The sequence below is a fragment of the Phyllobates terribilis genome, unplaced genomic scaffold, assembly GCF_046119375.1.
Source record: "Phyllobates terribilis strain yellow unplaced genomic scaffold, ASM4611937v1 Scaffold_14__1_contigs__length_39327217, whole genome shotgun sequence".
NCBI classification, from domain to species: Eukaryota; Metazoa; Chordata; class Amphibia; order Anura; family Dendrobatidae; genus Phyllobates; species Phyllobates terribilis.
Window position 1 is genome coordinate 8,049,573 of NW_027362774.1, and position 21,166 is coordinate 8,070,738.

A 21,166-nucleotide genomic window follows, 5' to 3' on the forward strand; every position below is an offset into this window, starting at 1 on the left:
AGAACAGGAATAATGCACACAGTGATGTCACAGTACAGGGATAATACACACAGTGATGTCACAATATAGGGATAATATACACAGTGATGTCACAGTACAGGGATAATGCACACAGTGATGTCACAGTGCAGGGATAATGCACACAGTGATGTCACAGTGCAGGGATAATGCACACAGTGATGCCACAGTACAGGGATAATACACACAGTGATGTCACAATACAGGGATAATACACACAGTGATGTCACAGTACAGGGATAATGCACACAGTGATGTCACAGTGCAGGGATAATGCACACAGTGATGTCACAGAACAGGAATAATGCACACAGTGATGTCACAGTACAGGGATAATACACACAGTGATGTCACAATATAGGGATAATGCACACAGTGATGTCACAGTACAGGGATAATGCACACAGTGATGTCACAGTACAGTGATAATACACACAGTGATGTCACAATATAGGGATAATATACATGGCATGATAATAACCTTCCCCCTTCTATAATGTATAATGTCCTGGTGCGACATGAGGAAACCTTTTCATACTTGGATAATCAGATTCCAGATTAAAGGAATTTGTATTGTTTCCCACAAAAAGTGCAACTTTTCTTCACAGCCAATGTTTTCAAGTGTTTTTCTTTTCGGCTATTTTCTGGGGTCTCGGGACCACTCTTTATTTTATTCGGTCTCTCTCACATGTAAGACGGAGCAGACTGTGTCGTTCTCACACTGTTGAAGGAGCATCATCACAATTAGCTGTGAAACATTCGCCATTATAACCTAATTGTTTTCTATGGCTTATATGTCTTCATTTAGCGGCTGATACTCAGATGATCGCCTCTACACCAGCCAGCACCCATCTGCTTCGTCAGACACTCCTGGCGCCTATTCATTGCAAAAATAATACATGTCCTAATGACTTCCACAGATTCTGAAATCTCCCTTTTGCAATTGGTCTTGGCAGATTATTTGCAGGTACTTCACTTGCATCTGTTTGCAATTTTACAAAATGCGGAAGACTTTAATGTGGAGCGCTGCACGAGGGGTCGACTGTAAGCCTCCGCTAACGCTGTCATCCAGCAGCCCGTTCATCAGCTCGGGGTGGGGCATCATGTAAGGTGACTTTCCTCTGTATCGTGCTTGGTCCCATCCCAGCAGCTAAATGTGAAGTCCCATTAAAACTGGGAGATTCGGAGATACTATAATAACTCCCAGGTTTGGACTGGCCAACCGGAGAGCAGTAGAATCCTCTGGTGGGCCGCCACCCTCTTATATGAGCAGTACTTGGCACAAAACACTTGATTTACTAGGACTTCTGATTGCCCCCAGCTCTATTACCTCCAAGTGCCCAAATATTGACTCCCCTTTTTATCACTCGTATGTTTCGTAATGGGATACAAACCCTTTACAATCCCACCAGTGTGAATGCGACTGACACTGTGTGGGATCTGAAGTTAATAAGGAAGTAGCGGATTCTTATTTTCCCATGTGGTTAGCAGCTGACAGAGATAAGCCGTTTTTATTAACCCTGAAAACTAAGCCAAAGTGTAAAAAGAAAGTTCCTGCTGTCCCAGCAGCAGAAGACGTAAGTGTCCTCTCTCTGCCCTATTAAGAGGAAATACAACCCTATAACATAGTGCCGCAGTATAGTGGTATGGACGATCCGAGAGCATCAGATTAGGAACTTGCTGCTTAAACCCTCATCCCTTCTATAGTTACATTTTATAATATTTATTTTAGTGCTCAATGCTCAAAACCTGCGACTTTCCTATTGCAAAACTACAGCTCCCTTTATCTTCTAAAAATTATTTTTGCGAGTAAAAACCCTAATCTAGCATTTATAAATAATTAGAGTCCTCCCCTCCCAGTTTTCCTTCAGTGATAATCTTCCATCACCAGAACAACTACTAAATTACGGAAGCTTTAGCGGCAGCTTACTGACCTCATTGAAGCCTAACTGAAGTCAATGGCCGTTAGTAGTCCTTCGTGTCAGAGAGCTGTGGTTAAGATGTTCCTCACCCAAAATACAAGTTTTCCTCAAGTATAGGTTAGGGATAAAAAAAAACAAGAAGCACTCCCTGTGCAACATCATGGGCAACAAGTGAGGGTGAGTTGGACGGTTGGTCGCTCACCTGATCAGGTTGTGCGCGGCACAACTACGTAAGAGGCGGATGTGTAATCCAGTCGTGGCTGCTGCTCCGGCCACTGTACACACACCAAATGGAGAGATGAGTATTTTGGATCCTTAACCTACGGTTGAGGAAAGAGGAGTGCGGAGGATCCCAGGAGCTGCCGCTGACAAAGGGTAATCCAGGCGGTAAGTATAAAAAAATGTCCAATTTATTGCAACGCGTTTCGGAGTAGAATCTAGTCCTTCCTCAGGCATCAAAAGTATGTTCTGCTCCGAAACAATGCAGTGCAATCAATTGGACATTTTTTATACTTACCGCCTGGATTACCCTTTGTCAGCGGCAGCTCCTGGGATCCTCTGCACTCCTCTCTCCTCAACCATAGGTGAGGGCTCATGCAGACGCCCGCGCAACACGATCCAAGCATGTACCGCAATGCACGGACTGGCCGCCAGTCTCCCAACTTCATATAGGTCTATAAGGTTGTCAGGCTTGTGTCAGGAGACTTGCGGCCAGTCCGTGCTCAGACCGTGTTGTATGGATTTTACATGAGCCCTCATGGGTTAACTTGCACATCACTGGGAGTCCATCCACTGGAACCCAAAAAACAGAGCTCCGCTGTCCTGTCCTGATTAGGATGGAGGGGCACGTGATCAGCCTCCGCTCCATTTATTGTCTACTGGATTGCCAAAGAAAGCAGAGAACTGTAGTCATCCATTTCCAGCAGTCCCATAGACAATGAAAGAAGCTCCATCGCTCCATTCAAGATGGGGCTGCAGGGCCATGTTCTCATGATCCTTGAAGGACCGACGATTAGCAAGTTACCCCGTTTTCTATGTATAACTTGTCTTTTTGGGAACATCCCTTCAAAGGGTTCCCAAACTCATCTATAAAGTGCACCTCTCTCTTGCACGTTTCTACAAGGCTTCCTCCATTGAAGTAAGACTCAGCTGATACTATATAAGTCCTGTAGACAGGGGTAGTGCTGCTTTTGGAAGAAAACAACCATGTTTTTCTAATCCTGGACAACCCCATTAATGAGGATTTAATTAGTAGAACTAGTCCTGGCAAAAAATGGCAACACAGGTTGGTTAGAAGAACTAGTCCTAACCTAATCCGGCAACACAAGTTGGATAGAAGAACTAGTCCTGAACTAATCTGGCAACACCGGTTGGTTAGAAGAACTAGTTCTGTCCTAATCCGCCAACTCATGTTGGTTAGAAGAACTAGTCCTGACCTAATCCGGCAACACAGGTTGGTTAGAAGAACTGGTTCTGACCTAATCCGGCAACACATATTGGTTAGAAGAACTAGCCGTGACCTAATCCGGCAATACAGGTTGGTTAGAAGAACTAGTCCTGACCTAATCCGGCAACATATGTTGGTTAGAAGAACTAGCCCTGACCTTATCCTGCAACACAGGTTGGTTAGAAGAACTAGTTCTGACCTAATTCGGCAACACAAGTTGGTTAGAAGAACTAGACCGGACCTAATCCTGCAACACAGGTTGGTTAGAAGAACTAGTTCTGACCTAATATGGTTACACAGGTTGGTTAGAAGAACTAGTCCTGACCTAATCTGGCAACACAGGTTGGTCAGAAGAACTAGTCCTAACCTACTCTGGCAACACAAGTTGGTTAGAAGAACTAGTTCTGACCTAATTCGACAGCACAGGTTGGTTAGAAGAACTAGTTCTGACCTAATCCGCCAACTCATGTTGGTTAGAAGAACTAGTCCTGACCTAATCCGGCAACACAGGTTGGTTAGAAGAACTAGCCGTGACCTAATCCGGCAACACAGGTTGTTTAGAAGAACTAGTTCTGACCTAATCCGGCAACACAGGCTGTTACAATGTATCAGTGTGGATAAGAGCTATTAGGGTTGTACAGAGCCTGATACATTGTAACAACTCCTCAGCTGTGTGATATCAGTATCCAATCATGCGACATGAATAATGACCCTATATTGGTATTGACGCCCGCGCCCCTGATTATTTTCTAATCTACGTGTTTCTGTTTTCCGCATAGTAGTAATCTGTTTGGCCGTGCGGTGAGCCGGGAAGGTTGGGAAGACGGAGGATGATGGGATTTTCTGTCCTTGTTTAATTCATATCACTTTTCTATGTATTGACTTGTAGCGCTAAAAGGCCACACATCATGGAATCCGCGCAGCTGGCCAAGCAAGCAAGTGAGCGCTCTCCTAAATGATGCTAATCAGTCCGGAGAGGCCTGCCCTCTGTCCCAATCACCAATCGAAAATTCACATGTGCTGATAACCTGAAATTGAATGTGTCAGCGTGCAGACATGCCGCTGCCGCCGAGGAAGCGGGGGGCGAGCACCGGAGAGATGCAAAGACACCAGCTCGCTTTATTTGTATTTATCTTCATTAAAGGGGGGAGAAAAAAAAATCCTCTCCGTGAGATTTATCTGTAAGTGAGAGGAGGAAGAAGAGAAAGGAAAATGTGCCGGGGGTGTAGGGGTTAATACGGCAGGCGGAATTTAGAATTGCTTATGGAATGTCAACAATTTCAACATATGGACCGCAGAGAATAGAGGTAGATAGATAGATAATAGATAGATAATAGATAGATAGATAGATAAATAATAGATGATAGATAGAGGGATAGATAATAGATAGATAGATAATAGATAGATAATATATAGATAATAGATAGATAGATAATAGATAGATAATAGATAGATAGATAATAGATAGATAATAGATAGATAATAGATATATGATAGATAGATAGATAATATATAGATAATAGATAGATAGATAGATAATAGATAGATAATAGATAGATAGATAGATAGATAGATACATAGATAGATAGATAGATAGATAGATAGATAGATAGATAGATAGATAATAGATAGATAGATAGATAAATAATAGATGATAGATAGAGGGATAGATAATAGATAGATAATATATAGATAATAGATAGATAGATAATAGATAGATAATAGATAGATAGATAATAGATAGATAATAGATAGATAATAGATATATGATAGATAGATAGATAATATATAGATAATAGATAGATAGATAGATAATAGATAGATAATAGATAGATAGATAATAGATAGATAGATAATAGATAGAGGGATAGATAATAGATAGATAATATATAGATAATAGATAGATAGATAGATAATAGATAGATAATAGATAGATAATAGATAGATGATAGATAGATAGATAATAGATAGATAGATAATAGATAGAGGGATAGATAATAGATAGATAATATATAGATAATAGATAGATAGATAGATAATAGATAGATAGATAGATAAATAATAGATGATAGATAGAGGGATAGATAATAGATAGATAGATAATAGATAGATAATATATAGATAATAGATAGATAGATAATAGATAGATAATAGATAGATAGATAATAGATAGATAATAGATAGATAGATAGATAATAGATAGATAATAGATATATGATAGATAGATAGATAGATAATATATAGATAATAGATAGATGATAGATAGATAATAGATAGATAATAGATAGATAATAGATAGATGATAGATAGATAGATAATAGATAGATAATGATAGATAGAGGGATAGATAATAGATAGATAGATAGATAATAGATAGATAATATATAGATAATAGATAGATAGATAATAGATAGATAGATAGATAGATAAATAATAGATGATAGATAGAGGGATAGATAATAGATAGATAATAGATAGATAATAGATAGATAGATAATAGATAGATAGATAATAGATAGAGGGATAGATAGATAGATAGATAGAGGGATAGATAGATAGATAGATAATAGATAGATAGATGGATAGATAGATAGATTGATAGATAGATAATAGATAGATAGATAATGATAGATAGAGGGATAGATAATAGATAGATAATAGATAATAGATAGATAATAGATAGATAGATAATAGATAGATAGATAGATAGATAGATAATAGATAGATAATAGATAGATAGATAATAGATAGAGGGATAGATAATAGATAGATAGATAGAGGGATAGATAGATAGATACATAGATAGATAGATAATAGATAGATAGATGATAGATAGATAGATAATAGATAGATAATAGATCGATAGATAGATAATAGATAGATAGATAGATGATAGATAATAGATAGATAATAGATAGATAGATAATAGATAGATAGATAGATAGATAGATAATAGATAGATAGAATGTAGTCATGGCCGAAAGTGTTGGCACCCTTGAAATTGTTCCAGAAAATGATTGCACTTCCACATGTTTTGTTATACACACGTTTATTTCCTTTGTGTGTATTGGAAGAAAAAAAAAGGCAATTTGGACGTAATTTTACTCAAAACCCCAAAATTAGTCCTGACAAAATTGTTGTCACCCTCAACTTAATATTTGGTTGTGTCCTTTGGAATAAATAACTGCAATCAGTCGCTTCCTATAACCATCAGCTTCTTACTCCTCAGCTGGAATCTTGGACTCTTCTTACAATCGTCTCCAGGTCTCTCATATCTGAAGGCGTCTTCTCCCAACAGCAATTGTAAGATCTCTCCCCAGGTGATCAATGGGATTTAGATCCGGACTCATTGCTGCCACTTCAGAACTCTCCAGCGCTTTGTTTCCATTCATTTCTGGGGGCTTCTTGAAGTAAGTTTGGGGTCATTGTTCTGCTGGATGACCCATGGCCTAGGACGCAAAACCAGCTTTCTGACACTGAGCACCACATTGCCCCCAAAAATCCTTTAATAGTCTTCAGATTTCATGATGCCTTGCACACAGTGAAGACATCCAGTGCCAGATGCAGCAAAACAGCCCCATAACATCTTTGAACCTCCACCATATTTGACTGTAGGTACTGTGTTTTTGTCTTTGTAGGCCTCATTCTATTTTCGGTAAACAGTATTATTATTATTATTTATTATTATAGCGCCATTTATTCCATGGCGCTTTACGTGTGAAAAGGGGCATACATAGCAAATACAAGTACAATAATCTTGAACACAATGTGACAGCAACTGGTACAGGAGGAGCGAGGACCCTGCCCGCGAGGGCTCACAGTCTACAAGGGATGGGTGAGGATACATTAGGTGAGGGTAGAGCTGGTCATGCAGCGGTGGTTACTGCAGGTTGTAGGCTTGTCAGAAGAGGTGGGTCTTCAGGCTCCTTTTGAAGGTTTCCACGGTCAACGAGAATCTGATGTGTTGAGGTAGAGAGTTCCAGAGTAGGGGGGAAGCACGGGAGAAATCTTGTATGCAATTGTGGGAGGAGGAGATAAGAGGGGAATAGAGAAGGAGATCTTGTGAGGATCGGAGGCTGCGTGCGGGTATGTAATGGGAGACTAGGTCACAGATGTATGGAGGAGACAGGTTGTGGATGGCTTTGTATGCCATGGTTAGGGTTTTGAACTGGATTCTCTGAGGAATTGGGAGCCAGTGAAGAGATTGACAGAGAGGAGAGGCCGGGGAATAGCGGGGGGACAGGTGGATTTGTCGGGCAGCAGAGTTTAGGATAGATTGGAGGGGTGCAAGAGTGTTGGAAGGGAGGCCACAGAGCAGGAGGTTGCAGTAGTCAAGGCGGGAGATGATGAGGGCGTGCACTAGTGTTTTTGCAGATTCATGGTTGAGGAATGTGCGGATCCGGGAGATATTTTTGAGTTGGAGTCGGCAGGAAGTGGAAAGGGCTTGGATATGTGGTTTGAAGGAGAGATCAGAGTCCAGGGTTACCCCAAGGCAGCGAGCTTGAGGGACTGTGGAGAGTGAGCAGCCATTGATGTTGATAGATAGGTCAGTTGGGGGGGTGAATGGGATGGCAGAAAGATGATGAATTATGTTTTATCCATGTTAAGTTTTAGAAATCTAGCAGAGAAGAAGGATGAAATAGCGGACAGACATTGTGGGATTCTGGTTAGTAGGGAGGAGATATCAGGTCCAGAGAGGTAGATCTGTGTGTCATCAGCATAGAGGTGATAATGAAAGCCGTGAGACTCTATGAGCTGTCCCAGGCCTAAGGTGTAGATGGAGAAGAGCAGAGGTCCTAGGACTGAACCTTGGGGGACACCGACAGATAGGGGGCGAGATGAGGAGGTGGTGCGTGACTGGGAGACACTGAATGTCCTGTCTGTTAGGTATGAGGAGATCCAGGATAGGGCCAAGTCTGTGATGCCGAGAGATGAGAGAGTTTTTAGTAAGAGGGAATGGTCCACTGTGTCACAGGCAGATGACAGGTCTAGGAGGAGGAGGACAGAATAGTGTCACTTAGATTTGGCAGTTGGTAGGTCGTTGGTGACTTTAGTCAGGGCAGTTTCAGTGGAGTGGTGCAGTCGGAAACCAGATTGTAGGCGGTCGAAGAGGGAGCAGGAGGAGAGGTGGGAGGACAGTTCAGAATGGACGTGTTGTTCCAGTAGTTTTGAGGCATAGGGGAGAAGTGATATGGGGCGATAGCTAAACACAGAGGATGGGTCAAGGGAGGGCTTTTTGAGGATGGGTGTGATTGAGGCATGTTTGAAGCATGAGGGGAAGACACCAGTTGTTAGTTACAGGTTAAAGAGGTGGGCTAGGGTTGGGATGAAGATAGTGGTAAGGTTTGGGATGAGGTGGGACGGGATTGGGTCAAGTTCACAGGTGGTGAGGTGTGATTTGGAGAGTAGAGAGGAAAGTTGATCTTCCGTAATGGTGGAGAAGGTGGTTTTGGAGGAGGAGGGTTGAGTAGGTGTGGGGAGGGGCTGTGGGGGCAAAAGCTTTGTCTGATGGTGTCAATCTTCTGCTTGAAGAATGAGGCAAAGTCTTCGACTGAAATAAGAGGAGAGGGAGGAGGCACTGGGGGACGGAGGAGAGAATTGAAGGTGTTGAATAGTTGTTTGGGGTTGTGAGACAGGGAGGATATGAGGGATGCGAAGTATGTTTGTTTTGCTGCAGTGAGTGTGGACTTGAAGGTAGTGAGGGATTGTTTGAATGCAATGAAGTGCTCATTGGAGTGGGACTTTTCCCATCTATGCTCGGCAACCCTGGAGGCCCGTTGCAGTTCTTTAGTTAGGCTGGTGTGCCAGGGTTGTCTGTTGATTGTGCGAGCTTTGGTATGTGTGAGGGGGGCGACCAACTTGAGAGCTGCAGCTGTTGTGGTGTTGTATAAAGTGGCAACAACATCTGCATCATGTAAGGAACTAATGTCTGTAAGAGGGAGAAGGGATTCAGAGAGTGAGTGTAGGTCAAGGAGTCTGAGATTTCTGCGAGGGTGTGCAAGTTTATGGAGTGGGGATTGTTGCCCTGGAGAGGAGCCGTCCAGTAGAATGATGTGCTTTACCAAAAAGCTCTATCTTGGTCTCATCTGTCCACAAGATGCTATCCCAGAAGGATTTTGGCTTACTAATGTGGCTTAATATCTAATATATGTGTGTATTGATATATAGATGGACAATGGAAGGAAGGTCAATAATGAGATAAATGGAACAATAAACAGTAGATATACAGATGAATCATAAATAGATCGATGATAGATGGATAGAAACGTAGGTTGATAGATGAATATTATGAATATTAGAAGGAGAAAGATGGATGGAGATATTGATGTGAGACAAAAAGATAGATATTTGATAGCTTGATCAGTGATACTGTATATGGATACCTAATTGGATGAACTGATGGATAGATAGAATGAGATGAAGAGCGTTATAGACAATTGATAGCAATATATGAAATGGATATTAGATGTGAGATCAGTATCGGTCTTTGTGTGGCAAGGGCCCACCAGTAACATTGACTCTGGTGGTGTACTGTTCACTTGCATGCAAATATCACTTTACCCTCATTCATAAATGTACGTATGCCTCTATACAATAATAAGCTAGGTAATTTATTGAATGAAGAGATTGTGATTTTATCTGGACGCTATGGTCAGGGTGGGGGTAAGCGGCTTACTCCTGCAGAGGGGCCTACCGGAGGATTTACCTGTCCTCCTGCCGGCCAGTCCCAAGCCTGTATGAGATAGATTGAAAGATAAATAAAACTAGAAAACTAGAGCATCTGTCTCCTGCTCGTCCCTTTGTGTGTGTATATATATATATATATATATATATATATATATATATATATATATATACATATATATATATATTCTCAATATACCCTTAAACGCCTGGATACATTTATCCGTCTGTAGAGAGAGAAAGAAGGGAAAAAAACAGAGATTTCTGGTTAAATAATCAACGTTTGTCTGACAACGGAATCAGTTTTCGAGGAGCAAAAATGCAGAAAGCTATTTGGAGCCGGCTCCTCGTAGTTGTCAGCTTTTATTATGCAGGAAGGTGTCATGTTTGTTGCGTAGCTGAGTGCAGATGGCGCGGTGGAAGGGATGGATCACTAATTTTAACAATGATTAATGAACAGAGATAGAAAATGAATTACATCGGACCGGGCGCAGGAAAGAAATATTTTTTTGTGAAATTTTTGACTCGTCTGCCGCGCCGGTCGCTGTAAATGATTTTCCGGGAATCTATATGTCGTCAACAGCTGACTGCATTTCCCATTATGTCAGGCTTTCTTCTTCCCCAGGTCTTGTGTATTTCTCTGTTATTAAAGGAAGATAATTTCCAAATACAAATATCTTGTGAGTGTCGGAGACGTACGGAGAAGCACCTAGAACAATAATAGCTGTAAACAACGGGCGGCTGGCGCTTTATTATAACCGGCGCTAGGATGTTCCGCCGCGCCTTGTGGACTGACGCGAAGACGGCTCTGAGGTTTTCAGACTGACTCGCGTTATTATCGTTTTTCCTGCAAATGTCTTGACAAACGATAATGGATGAAACCGCAAAAATATGCAAAAATTCTAATATGGAATATTCCACGACGTCCGCTGTATAAATGCTTAAAGGGGTCATCCGTTACTGTTAAAAATGGGTCCATTGTGGTCTCACAATAAAAGAACCCGATACTCAATTATCGGACCCCTACCACTTCACTGTGCTGCTGCCCGTGCACCCTGGTGGTTTCCTTGTTTCCTCTTCGAATGGCAGCGGATTGGCAGTCTTTAATTGGCTGCAGCGGTCACGTGCTGATTAATCCAGAAGAAAGAGTCTTCTCCTAGCTCTTGATTGACACATGACCGCTGCCGCCAATCAGTGACTGTTAGTTGGCTGCAGTGGTCACTTGCTGATTGATCCAGAAGAAAGAGTCTTCTTGCAGTTTGGATGATACATGACCACTGAAGCCAATCAGTGACTGTTAATTGGCTGCAGTGGTCACGTGCTGATTGATCCAGAAGAAAGAGTCTTCTTGCAGCTTGCTTGATACATGACCGCTGCGGCCAATCAGTGACTGTTAACTGGCTACAGTGGTCACGTGCTGATGAATCCAGAGGAAAGAGTCATCTGATGTTTTCCACTGGGGAGGAAGCAAGTATATGATCAAGAAGCAGTGGTACTGCGGAACATCGGGGTCCGGGCAGTATTCAACTTTTGTTTTATTTTAAGACCTCTATGGGCTCATTTTTATAATAAAAAAACAAGTTGTGGACATCCCCTTTAAGAGGCGCCTGGATATTATTGGTGGTCAGTTATACATTTCAGGATAATAATCGTCCATTGTAATCCTGAAGTGACGCGGCCCCTTTAAAATGTGATGTGCTGGGGCCGGATGCAGGGTGAACCCCCTTATTACGTCGTCTGTCACCTTGGAGGGGGCACTTATTTTACCTTTGGTTTAGAGAAAGTAAATCATCCTGACAAAGAGCATAAAGCGGCTTTAAGCAAATCCGTCTGCGGCCGCACAGTAGTCGTCATCTGGAATCCATTACCGCGAGGATCTATCCCTTTATACCAGGCGATTACCGTAATCAGAATCTCATGGATCGCCCGGACCCGGAGCGACCACCACTCGGGTTCTACAAGGTTTCTCTTTTGTTTTTCTCTCACAATTAATTTCACTTGTGTTAAAATAAATAATTGAGTCCTGACAAAGACGTCTTATTATTCCCCAAATCCGAGGACCTTCACTGCGGATAAAGCGGCGGGCGAGGTCAGCAGAGCGCAAAATCAGACGGATAATTATCACTCCGATCTCATTGTGCTGCAGAAGAGAAGTATTGATAGGAGTCAGAAACACCCGATCTGTCTATAAATCTGTCAATTATCTATCATCTATCTATCATCTATCTATTATTTATCTATCTATTATCTATCTATTATCTATCATCTATCTATCATCTATATATTATCTATCTATCTATCTATTATCTATCTATCTATTATCTATCTATCTATCTATCTATCATCTATCTATCATCTATCTATTATCTATCTATCTATCTATCTATCTATTATCTATCTATTATCTATCTATTATCTACCTATTATCTATCTATTATCTATCTATTATCTATCTATTATCTATCTATCATCTATTATCCATCTATCTATCATCTATCTATCATCTATCTATTATCATCTATTATCTATTATCTATCTATTATCTATCTATCTATTATCTCTCATCTATTATCTATTATCTATCTATCTATTATCTATCTATCTATCTATTATCTATCTATTATATATCTATTATCTATTATCTATCTATTATCTATCTATCTATCTTTTATCTATCTATCATCTATCTATTATCTATCTATCTATTATCTATCTATCATCTATCTATCTATCTATTATCTATCTATCTATCTCTCTATTATCTATCTATCTATCTTATATCTATCTATTATCTATCCATATATCTTTCTATCTATATATTATCGATCATCTATTATTTATCTAATATATTTCCATCTATCTATCTACTGTTTGATGCAACTGAGCTGCAATACCAGGCAACACCTATGGATTTGGGTGGCGATATTTTTGAAAAAAAAAATGAAATGAGCCGACCCTTCTTTCTCATCACATAAATCCATTTAAAGAGCAGGGAAGCACTTCGGAAGGAGGGAGGGATGTAACTTTAGGCTGGAGTGATGTTGCTTTTTCCCTGCTGTCTTTGGCAATGTACATGAATATCATCAGCGGTTGGAATTCCCTTCTCAACATCAGAGGTGGCCGGGACTGCAGCCGAGCTTCAGAGGTGGCCGGGCTGCAACCGAGCATCAGAGGTGGACGGGCTGCAACCGAGCATCAGAGGTGCCCGGGGCTTGAGCTGAGCATCAGAGGTGGCCAGGGCTGCAGCCGAGCATCAGAGGTGGCCGGGGCTGGAGCTGATAATCAGAGGTGCCCAGGGCTTGAGCTGAGCATCAGAGGTGGCCGGGGCTGCAGCCGAGCATCAGAGGTGGCCGGGGCTGCAGCCGAGCATCAGAGGTGGCCGGCGCTGCAGCCGAGCATTAGAGGTGGCCGGGGCTGGAGCCGAGCATCAGAGGTGCCCGGGGCTTGAGCTGAGCATCAGAGGTGGCTGGGGCTGCAGCCAAGCATCAGAGGTGCCCGGGGCTTGAGCTGAGCATCAGAGGTGGCTGGGGCTGCAGCCAAGCATCAGAGGTGGCCGGGACTGCAGCCGAGCATCAGAAGTAGCCAGGGCTGCAGCTGAGCATCAGAGGTAGCCAGGGCTGCAGCCGAGCGTCAGAGGTGGCCGGGGCTGGAGCCGAGCATCAGAGGTGCCCAGGGCTTGAGCTGAGCATCAGAGGTGGCCGGGGCTGCAGCCGAGCATCAGAGGTGGCCGGGGCTGCAGCCGAGCATCAGAGGTGCCCGGGGCTTGAGCTGAGCATCAGAGGTGCCCGGGGCTTGAGCTGAGTATCAGAGGTGGCCGGGGCTGCAGCCGAGCATTAGAGGTGGCCAGGGCTGGAGCCGAGCATCAGAGGTGCCCGGGGCTTGAGCTGAGCATCAGAGGTGCCCGGGGCTTGAGCTGAGCATCAGAGGTGGCTGGGGCTGCAGCCGAGCATTAGAGGTGGCCAGGGCTGGAGCCGAGCATCAGAGGTGCCCAGGGCTTGAGCTGAGCATCAGAGGTGGCTGGGGCTGCAGCCAAGCATCAGAGGTGTCCGGGACTGCAGCCGAGCATCAGAAGTAGCCAGGGCTGCAGCTGAGCATCAGAGGTAGCCAGGGCTGCAGCCGAGCGTCAGAGGTGGCCGGGACTGCAGCCGAGAATCAGAAGTGGCCGTGGGCAGCCGAGCGTCAGAAGTGGCTGTGGCTGCAGCCGATCATCAGAGGTGGCAGGGGCTGCAGCCGAGCATCAGAGGTGGCCGGGGCTGCAGCCGAGCATCAGAAGTAGCCAGGGCTGCAGCTGAGCATCAGAGGTAGGCAGGGCTGCAGCCGAGCGTCAGAGGTGGCCGGGACTGCAGCCGAGAATCAGAAGTGGCCGTAGGCAGCCGAGCGTCAGAAGTGGCTGTGGCTGCAGCCGATCATCAGAGGTGGCAGGGGCTGCAGCCGAGCATCAGAGGTGGCCGGGGCTGCACTCCAGGACACAGAATAATATGACTGTCAGCCTGAACTCTGGTCACTGAATACTCAGAATTTCACAGCTGATGTGTTGTAGGATGTCTTTATTCACCTGCAGCAAACAGAAATCTTACAAAAAAAAAAATCACAGAATTGCAACAAAAAGTCTATTAAAGAGTTGCGCAACTTTTTGTTGTGTTTGTGAACTCTTAGCATTTCATCCTTCTCTGGGTAGCAGCTTTTTACCCTGACATTGGATACTTTACCTGAATTGCAATCACTTGGGTCTATACTTATAACATCACTCAGAAGAGTATCCTACTCCTACAATCACTCAGAAGAGTATCCTACTCCTACAATCACTCAGAAGAGTATCCTACTCCTACAATCACTCAGAAGAGTATCCTACTCCTGCAATCACTCAGAAGAGTATCCTACTCCTACAATCACTCAGAAGAGTATCCTACTCCTACAATCACTCAGAAGAGTATCCTACTCCTACAATCACTCAGAAGAGTATCCTACTCCTACAATCACTCAGAAGAGTATCCTACTCCTACAATCACTCAGAAGAGTATCCTACTCCTACAATCACTCAGAAGAGTATCCTACTCCTACAATCACTCAGAAGAGTATCCTACTCCAGCAATCACTCAGAAGAGTATCCTACTCCTACAATCACTCAGAAGAGTATCCTACTCCTACAATCACTCAGAAGAGTATCCTACTCCTACAATCACTCAGAAGAGTATCCTACTCCTACAATCACTCACCAGAAAGTTGGGGATCTGCTCCTTTTATTTTTTTTTTTTCACTTTTTTGTTAATTAGTGCGGGACTTGTCACTTTTTGGATGAATTATTTTCGGGTTACATTTTGCAATTTCCTTGGCTATGAGCAATGCGCTGGAATTGGAAGCCACCGTGCATTTATCATGTTCAGCGCACATTATGTCGCACACACCCTGGATGATGAATATTGGAATCACAGTGAGACATTTTGCATTTGCCGTGTAGTCACAACACCTTTATCAGATTCCTTTCCAGCAGTAACACGTGTGACTGCTCTTTCATTTCTGTGGATATTCTGGCTGCAAAATGAGCCAAAACTTTTCGTTTTTTCATTTTTTTTTTTTTTTTTTTTTTTACCCTGGTAACATCTGCAGTTTAATATTCAAAACCCTTTCTTTGCTGATGACATGCAGCACATTTTCATATATGGAATAATCTGAATGTGAGATACAAATTATCAGCCTAACATGAGACCCTGGTACAGGTAGAGAGGGTCTACGAATCGCAATCTGGGTACAATTCCGGTTATTATGTGCAAGAGTCACATTTTATACTTAAAGGGGTATTCCCATATCCAAGATCTTATCCCAATATGTAGTATATACATATATCTCCAATTAGAAATGTAGTATAGTTCTTCTGATTAGCTATGTCTCGTGTGCAGGCATTACAGGACCTTAGATATCCATGGTTACGACCACTATCAACTAGCTCACTGTCACTATATCAGTGGTCGTAACCATGAATACCTAAGGTCCTGCAATGCCATTCACATGAGGGAAGAGGCATAGCGAATCAGAAGAACTATACTACATTTCTATAATTTTCTTATATTATTATTATTACACCTACTACATATTGGGGTAGGATATTGGAGATGGGAATACCCCTTTAAGGAGATTTAAAGAGAATCTGTCATCCGGTCCATTTTTGCTCCTATTTTATTCTCGCTGCTCCACTGAGTATTGAGGTTTTTTTTAAATCCGCCACATGATTCCAGATATATGGGTCTTTTTGTGTAGTGCTAACTTTTCATATTTTTACCTAGGGTGTGTTGCTCACAGGGTAATAATACACGCCCCAGAGGTAAAAGACACTCCTCAGAGCATCCACTAAGCTTCATTCCCTTAATAAAGACCATAAAAATTAGCACTAAATAAAAAGTCACCATCTCTAGAACTATATGGCAGATTAACCCCTTCACAGCATATAACGTATAATGTGGGGCACCGACAGTTGTCAATGGTTTGCAGAAGACCTGTCATTATGATACTGCTGTGAACGCCGGCTTGTGGCCGTCGTTCATAGGAGATCATGATTTCTGCTGTACATAGCAGTGCTGGTTCACTGCTATGTATAACACAGGTGATAGGAAGATCACAGCTTCAAGTCCCCTAAGGGGACTATTAAATAAAGTAAAAGGTAACAAAAAAAAGTTTTTAAAAAATATGAAAAAAAAACACAAGTTCAAATCACCCCCCTCCTTTTGCGCCATTAAAAAATAAAACAATTAAAAAAATACACATATTTGGTATCGCTGCGTTCAGAAATGTCCAATCTATCAAAATATAAAGTAATTAATCCAATCAGTAAGCGGCGTAACGAGAAAAAAATCGAAACGCCAGAATTACATTTTTTTGGCCGCCGCAACATTGCTGGTATATATTGATTGAGGGCTTCTTTACCATCCTAATGAATCCTGTTGCCTTATCATCTAATCTCTTAATTATTTCCAATATCTGTTGTTTTACCTTGCATCAATAGGAAATTAACACTGATCTACGTATGTAAGTACACCGGCATCATTGGGATCAATGGCGGATCAGCTCTTTTTTATTTTCGGTGGACACCATATAAACTTACCTTGGGGAAAAAAATATACCTTCTCCTCGCAGTGATACATTTAGTATATTCATATAGTTTATTTCACTAACGCTTATATTACAGAGACAGTCCAATCGCTGACCTTGAGTCCTTGTATCATCTTCTTAAAGGGATACTACACTCATTAGTACATAAAGTCCAGAAATCAGAGTAGAAGATAAATGTTTCGTATATATACTCATTAAATAATGAATAATATCACAGAATTCGTCAGGATTGGCAAATTGGTTGTTATCGAAATATTGTCAGAATAGACTTTTTATCTCCATTCTTGAAATAATGCTCAACAAATTAAGTTGATGGGTTGATTCTCTAATTTTAAGAGGAAGGGCTCTTTGGGTAGATATTTATGCGGCGGTTGACATTATACTGATCTAAAAGTAGACTTCCTTAATGACTTGTATCTTGAGATTTTATTTACTTGGGAGAGGGTTACATTGTTATTTTGACCGTTTCCTGTTTCGAAAAACGCCTGGAGATCTTCAATACAATTTTGGCACCTTAAAGGGAATCTGTCAGCAGGTGATCTGGAGACAGCAGGAGATAGAGGCTGAGACACAGAATTCAGGGATGTGTCACTTGTCAAAGTGCATGCTGTTGTTTACTAACTGTGAAGGATTTATCACTAAGAAATTAACATTGCCGGACTACACTAGTCTGGCAACGCCCCCTCCTGTGATAGGCAGCTCAGTGTTTATGGACTTTGTACACAGAGAGCCTGGTGTGGGCGGGATTAGCCGCGATGTGGGCGGGGTTAGCTGTGGTATGGGCGTGGTTAGCTTTCTTAGCTCTGCTTCATTCTAAATCTAAAAGCACTGATTATGTCAGAACGGCTGCACCCAGTAAACTAAGTGATACATCGTTGGATTCAGGTTCTCTTCTGAGATCATTTGCGTACATAGAACTTGAGTTAATAGCGGAAAATTGGGAAATGAGGGGACAAATATTTTTCCCAAGCCTTAAGAGCCAACCTATTCTGGAGGTCCCAGAACTTTGGTAGGGTGGAAGAGCAGTCAGACCCTTCAACTGGTTTTCCCCCTGCCTTGTTTACTGGTGGGGCAACCATGAACCAGTAAATCCAGCTCCTTCGTACGTATTTACAGCTGATAACACTTGCCCCATACTTCTCAGATTCTTTTATCTTTTATAACCTTCTTGACCAGGTCAAGAAACAAACATTTGCCCCAGATATCACTTGCACTTTTGCACCACATATGGCCCATAAATGCAACCCCTTCCCATATTTCCCGGATGGGACAGCTACTGAAGAAAGAACTGAAAACGTGGCATATTACGTTAATAAACCCCCGTATGATGCAACGTTTCCGTGTTGTGTTATTGAAAGGAAATGGTGTTGCCACCTGCAGCTTGAGATCTGGGATTGCCATATTGGAAGGGGTTTTCATAATAAGACAACCCCTTTAACTTGAATGTCTATGATATTTTCTCATAAATCTGAAGCATCCATGTGAAGTAAACCACTCTCAACGTATGGAGTCTTTGGCTAGGACTGGCCCACTGAAGGGCAGGAGAATCCTCTGGTGGACCCCCATGCAGAAGTTGGTTCTCCACTCCACTTATGTATAGATAAGGGCATCATCTCAACCTTCATTTAACAATCTACCCTATTTATTATTATATAGAAACATAGGCAAATTTGTGAAGGAGGGTACTGTGATATTTACGCGGGTCACAAGAGTCAGTGCCCTTGGCAGACCAGTCCGGCACTGAGTCTATTGCAATACTTGACTTATCAGTAATTTGGGTCCTCTTCAGGGTCTTTGTATGTCTGTAGCTTTCTTGCCCCGTTTCTTCGAGTTCCTTCCATTGATACTTTCCATCCAACGTCTCCATAAATCTCTTCGGGCAGTGACACAAATCTGTTTTATCATCTTAGCCACCAAACAACACTAATTGTATCATAGGCGTCCGTACGGCAAGACAAATGAGGCCCCTACCCCATGCTCCGCCGTAGACGTGAGCTACCTGTCATCTCTCTACCAGGTAAATAACTGATTGTTGACCTTCCCGGGGCACCGTCACTTTCCTAATCAGATCCTGAAATCTGTGTAACAACACTTCATTTATTTGATAGACAAAAGAACAATTGCACTTGAAGTAATGTGATTTCTAAATAGACATTGCCTGTCAAAAAATAAATGCATTAGAAGTAAAATGTAGCTCAAGGAGACAATTAGCAAACAGAGGTGACACTTTTAACAGGTGCACCTATTATTCCCGAAGCTCATGGCAATATATTCACATCTTTAGGCTGATGGAAGATCATGTGACAGTTTGGTGAATTATCCATCTACATCTTCTGACTGATGGAGGCTCCGGCTGCAGTTTTCAGATCATCTCAAAATGCATCTCACAAATTATATGGTAGCTGTTAAAATGCAGATTTTTTTTTTTTTTCTCGAAGAACAATGGCGTGCCAACTCTTGTCTCCTGATTCCATAAAGTGCTATAGACCGTTTGAATACGCTATTTGCAAGGGCTGTTAAGAATGTGACAATTGGGCGCGCGTTGCGGTAACCCCCTCCATCCCCTTGTTGTGGTGGCTCCTATTTATTCTTTTGTTTTAGCGGTAGCTTGAGGGTTTCGAATATTCTAATTAAAAGATTTCATTATACATTATTATACTTATCATATTTTGAAGAACTTGAGTGTTTTTTTTTTGTCTTTTTTTGTTTTATCCTTTTTATATCATTTTCTATATTTAAACAAAAATCCTGAAACCTGCCGGTTTTATTTTGGCCACTCAGCTTCATAATTGTTCTGTACAAATCACTTCTCTGATTTCATTATCGTATCAATGAGGACTAAATCTAGATCGTGCAAAATTTACCATTAACAATACATGACATCACAGCTCATCTCCTCTCCCTCTCTGCACAGTGACCTCTGCGTAGGTCACAGAGCATGCCCATAATACCCTCTAGTAAAAGTTAAAATGTGATGGTTGCAGATCACTCCCTGACAAGGCTATACATATAAATAATGGAACCACATTACAAACGTCCTAATTGGGACCCTCCTAACCCCACTTCCCCCCCCAAAAAAAATAATTTGACTTGGTAAGTGGGGTCATAGAAGGGCATACGTTCCAACTTTTAAAGACCGAAAGAGGGACATGTATTGCGGCACTTGCACCATAATTTTTCCCCTCTTGAAGCCCTATATTGATCCTACCCAATATGATACCCTTTTCATGGTCCCCATGATGCCACCAAAAATGCCCTCATACACAGTATGATGATCTCACAGAGCCCGTCCCCCAAAAAAGTGTGATATTGCTACAATTCCCCAACACCGTTTGATAACCGTACAATGCCCCCATAGATTGATGCTTCTGGAGTGACCCCAAAACAATAGTATTTCCCCACAGTGCCCCAGTACAGTATTATGCCCCACAGTGCCCCTCAACACAGTATGATAACCCTACAGTGCTCCCTTACAATGTTATGATGCACCTGTCCTCCTCCCGCACACTGTATGATGCTCCCTTCACAGTATGAAGACCCCCACAAGCCACACACACTGTGAAGGCTCCCACAGTCCTTCCACACAGTATGATGCCCCCACTCATTATGATAGTCCCCACAGTCCCCCCACTCACAGTATGATGGTCACATATACAGTGGGGAAAAAAAGTATTTAGTCAGCCACCAATTGTGCAAGTTCTCCCACTTAAAAATATGAGAGAGGCCTGTAATTGACATCATGGGTCGACCTCAACTGCGAGGATAAAATGAGAAAACAAATCCTGAAAATCACATTGTCTGATTTGGAAATAATTTTTTTTCAAATTTTTGGTGGAAAATAAGTATTTGGTCAATTACAAAGAAGCAAGATTTCTGGCTCTCACAGACCTGTAACTTCTTTAAGAGGCTCCTCTATGCTCCACTTATTACCTGTAGTACTGGCATCTGAACTTATCAGTATAAAAGACACCTGTCCGCAACCTCAAACAGT

General features: G+C 42.2%; 1 protein-coding gene across 11 annotated transcripts in view; it reads left to right on the top strand.

Annotated features, from left to right (window-relative positions):
• ZNF536 (zinc finger protein 536) overlaps nt 1-21,166 on the top strand; it is an 809,539-nt gene that overhangs the window by 88,565 nt on the left and 699,808 nt on the right. The gene's annotated exons all lie outside the window — the stretch shown is intronic.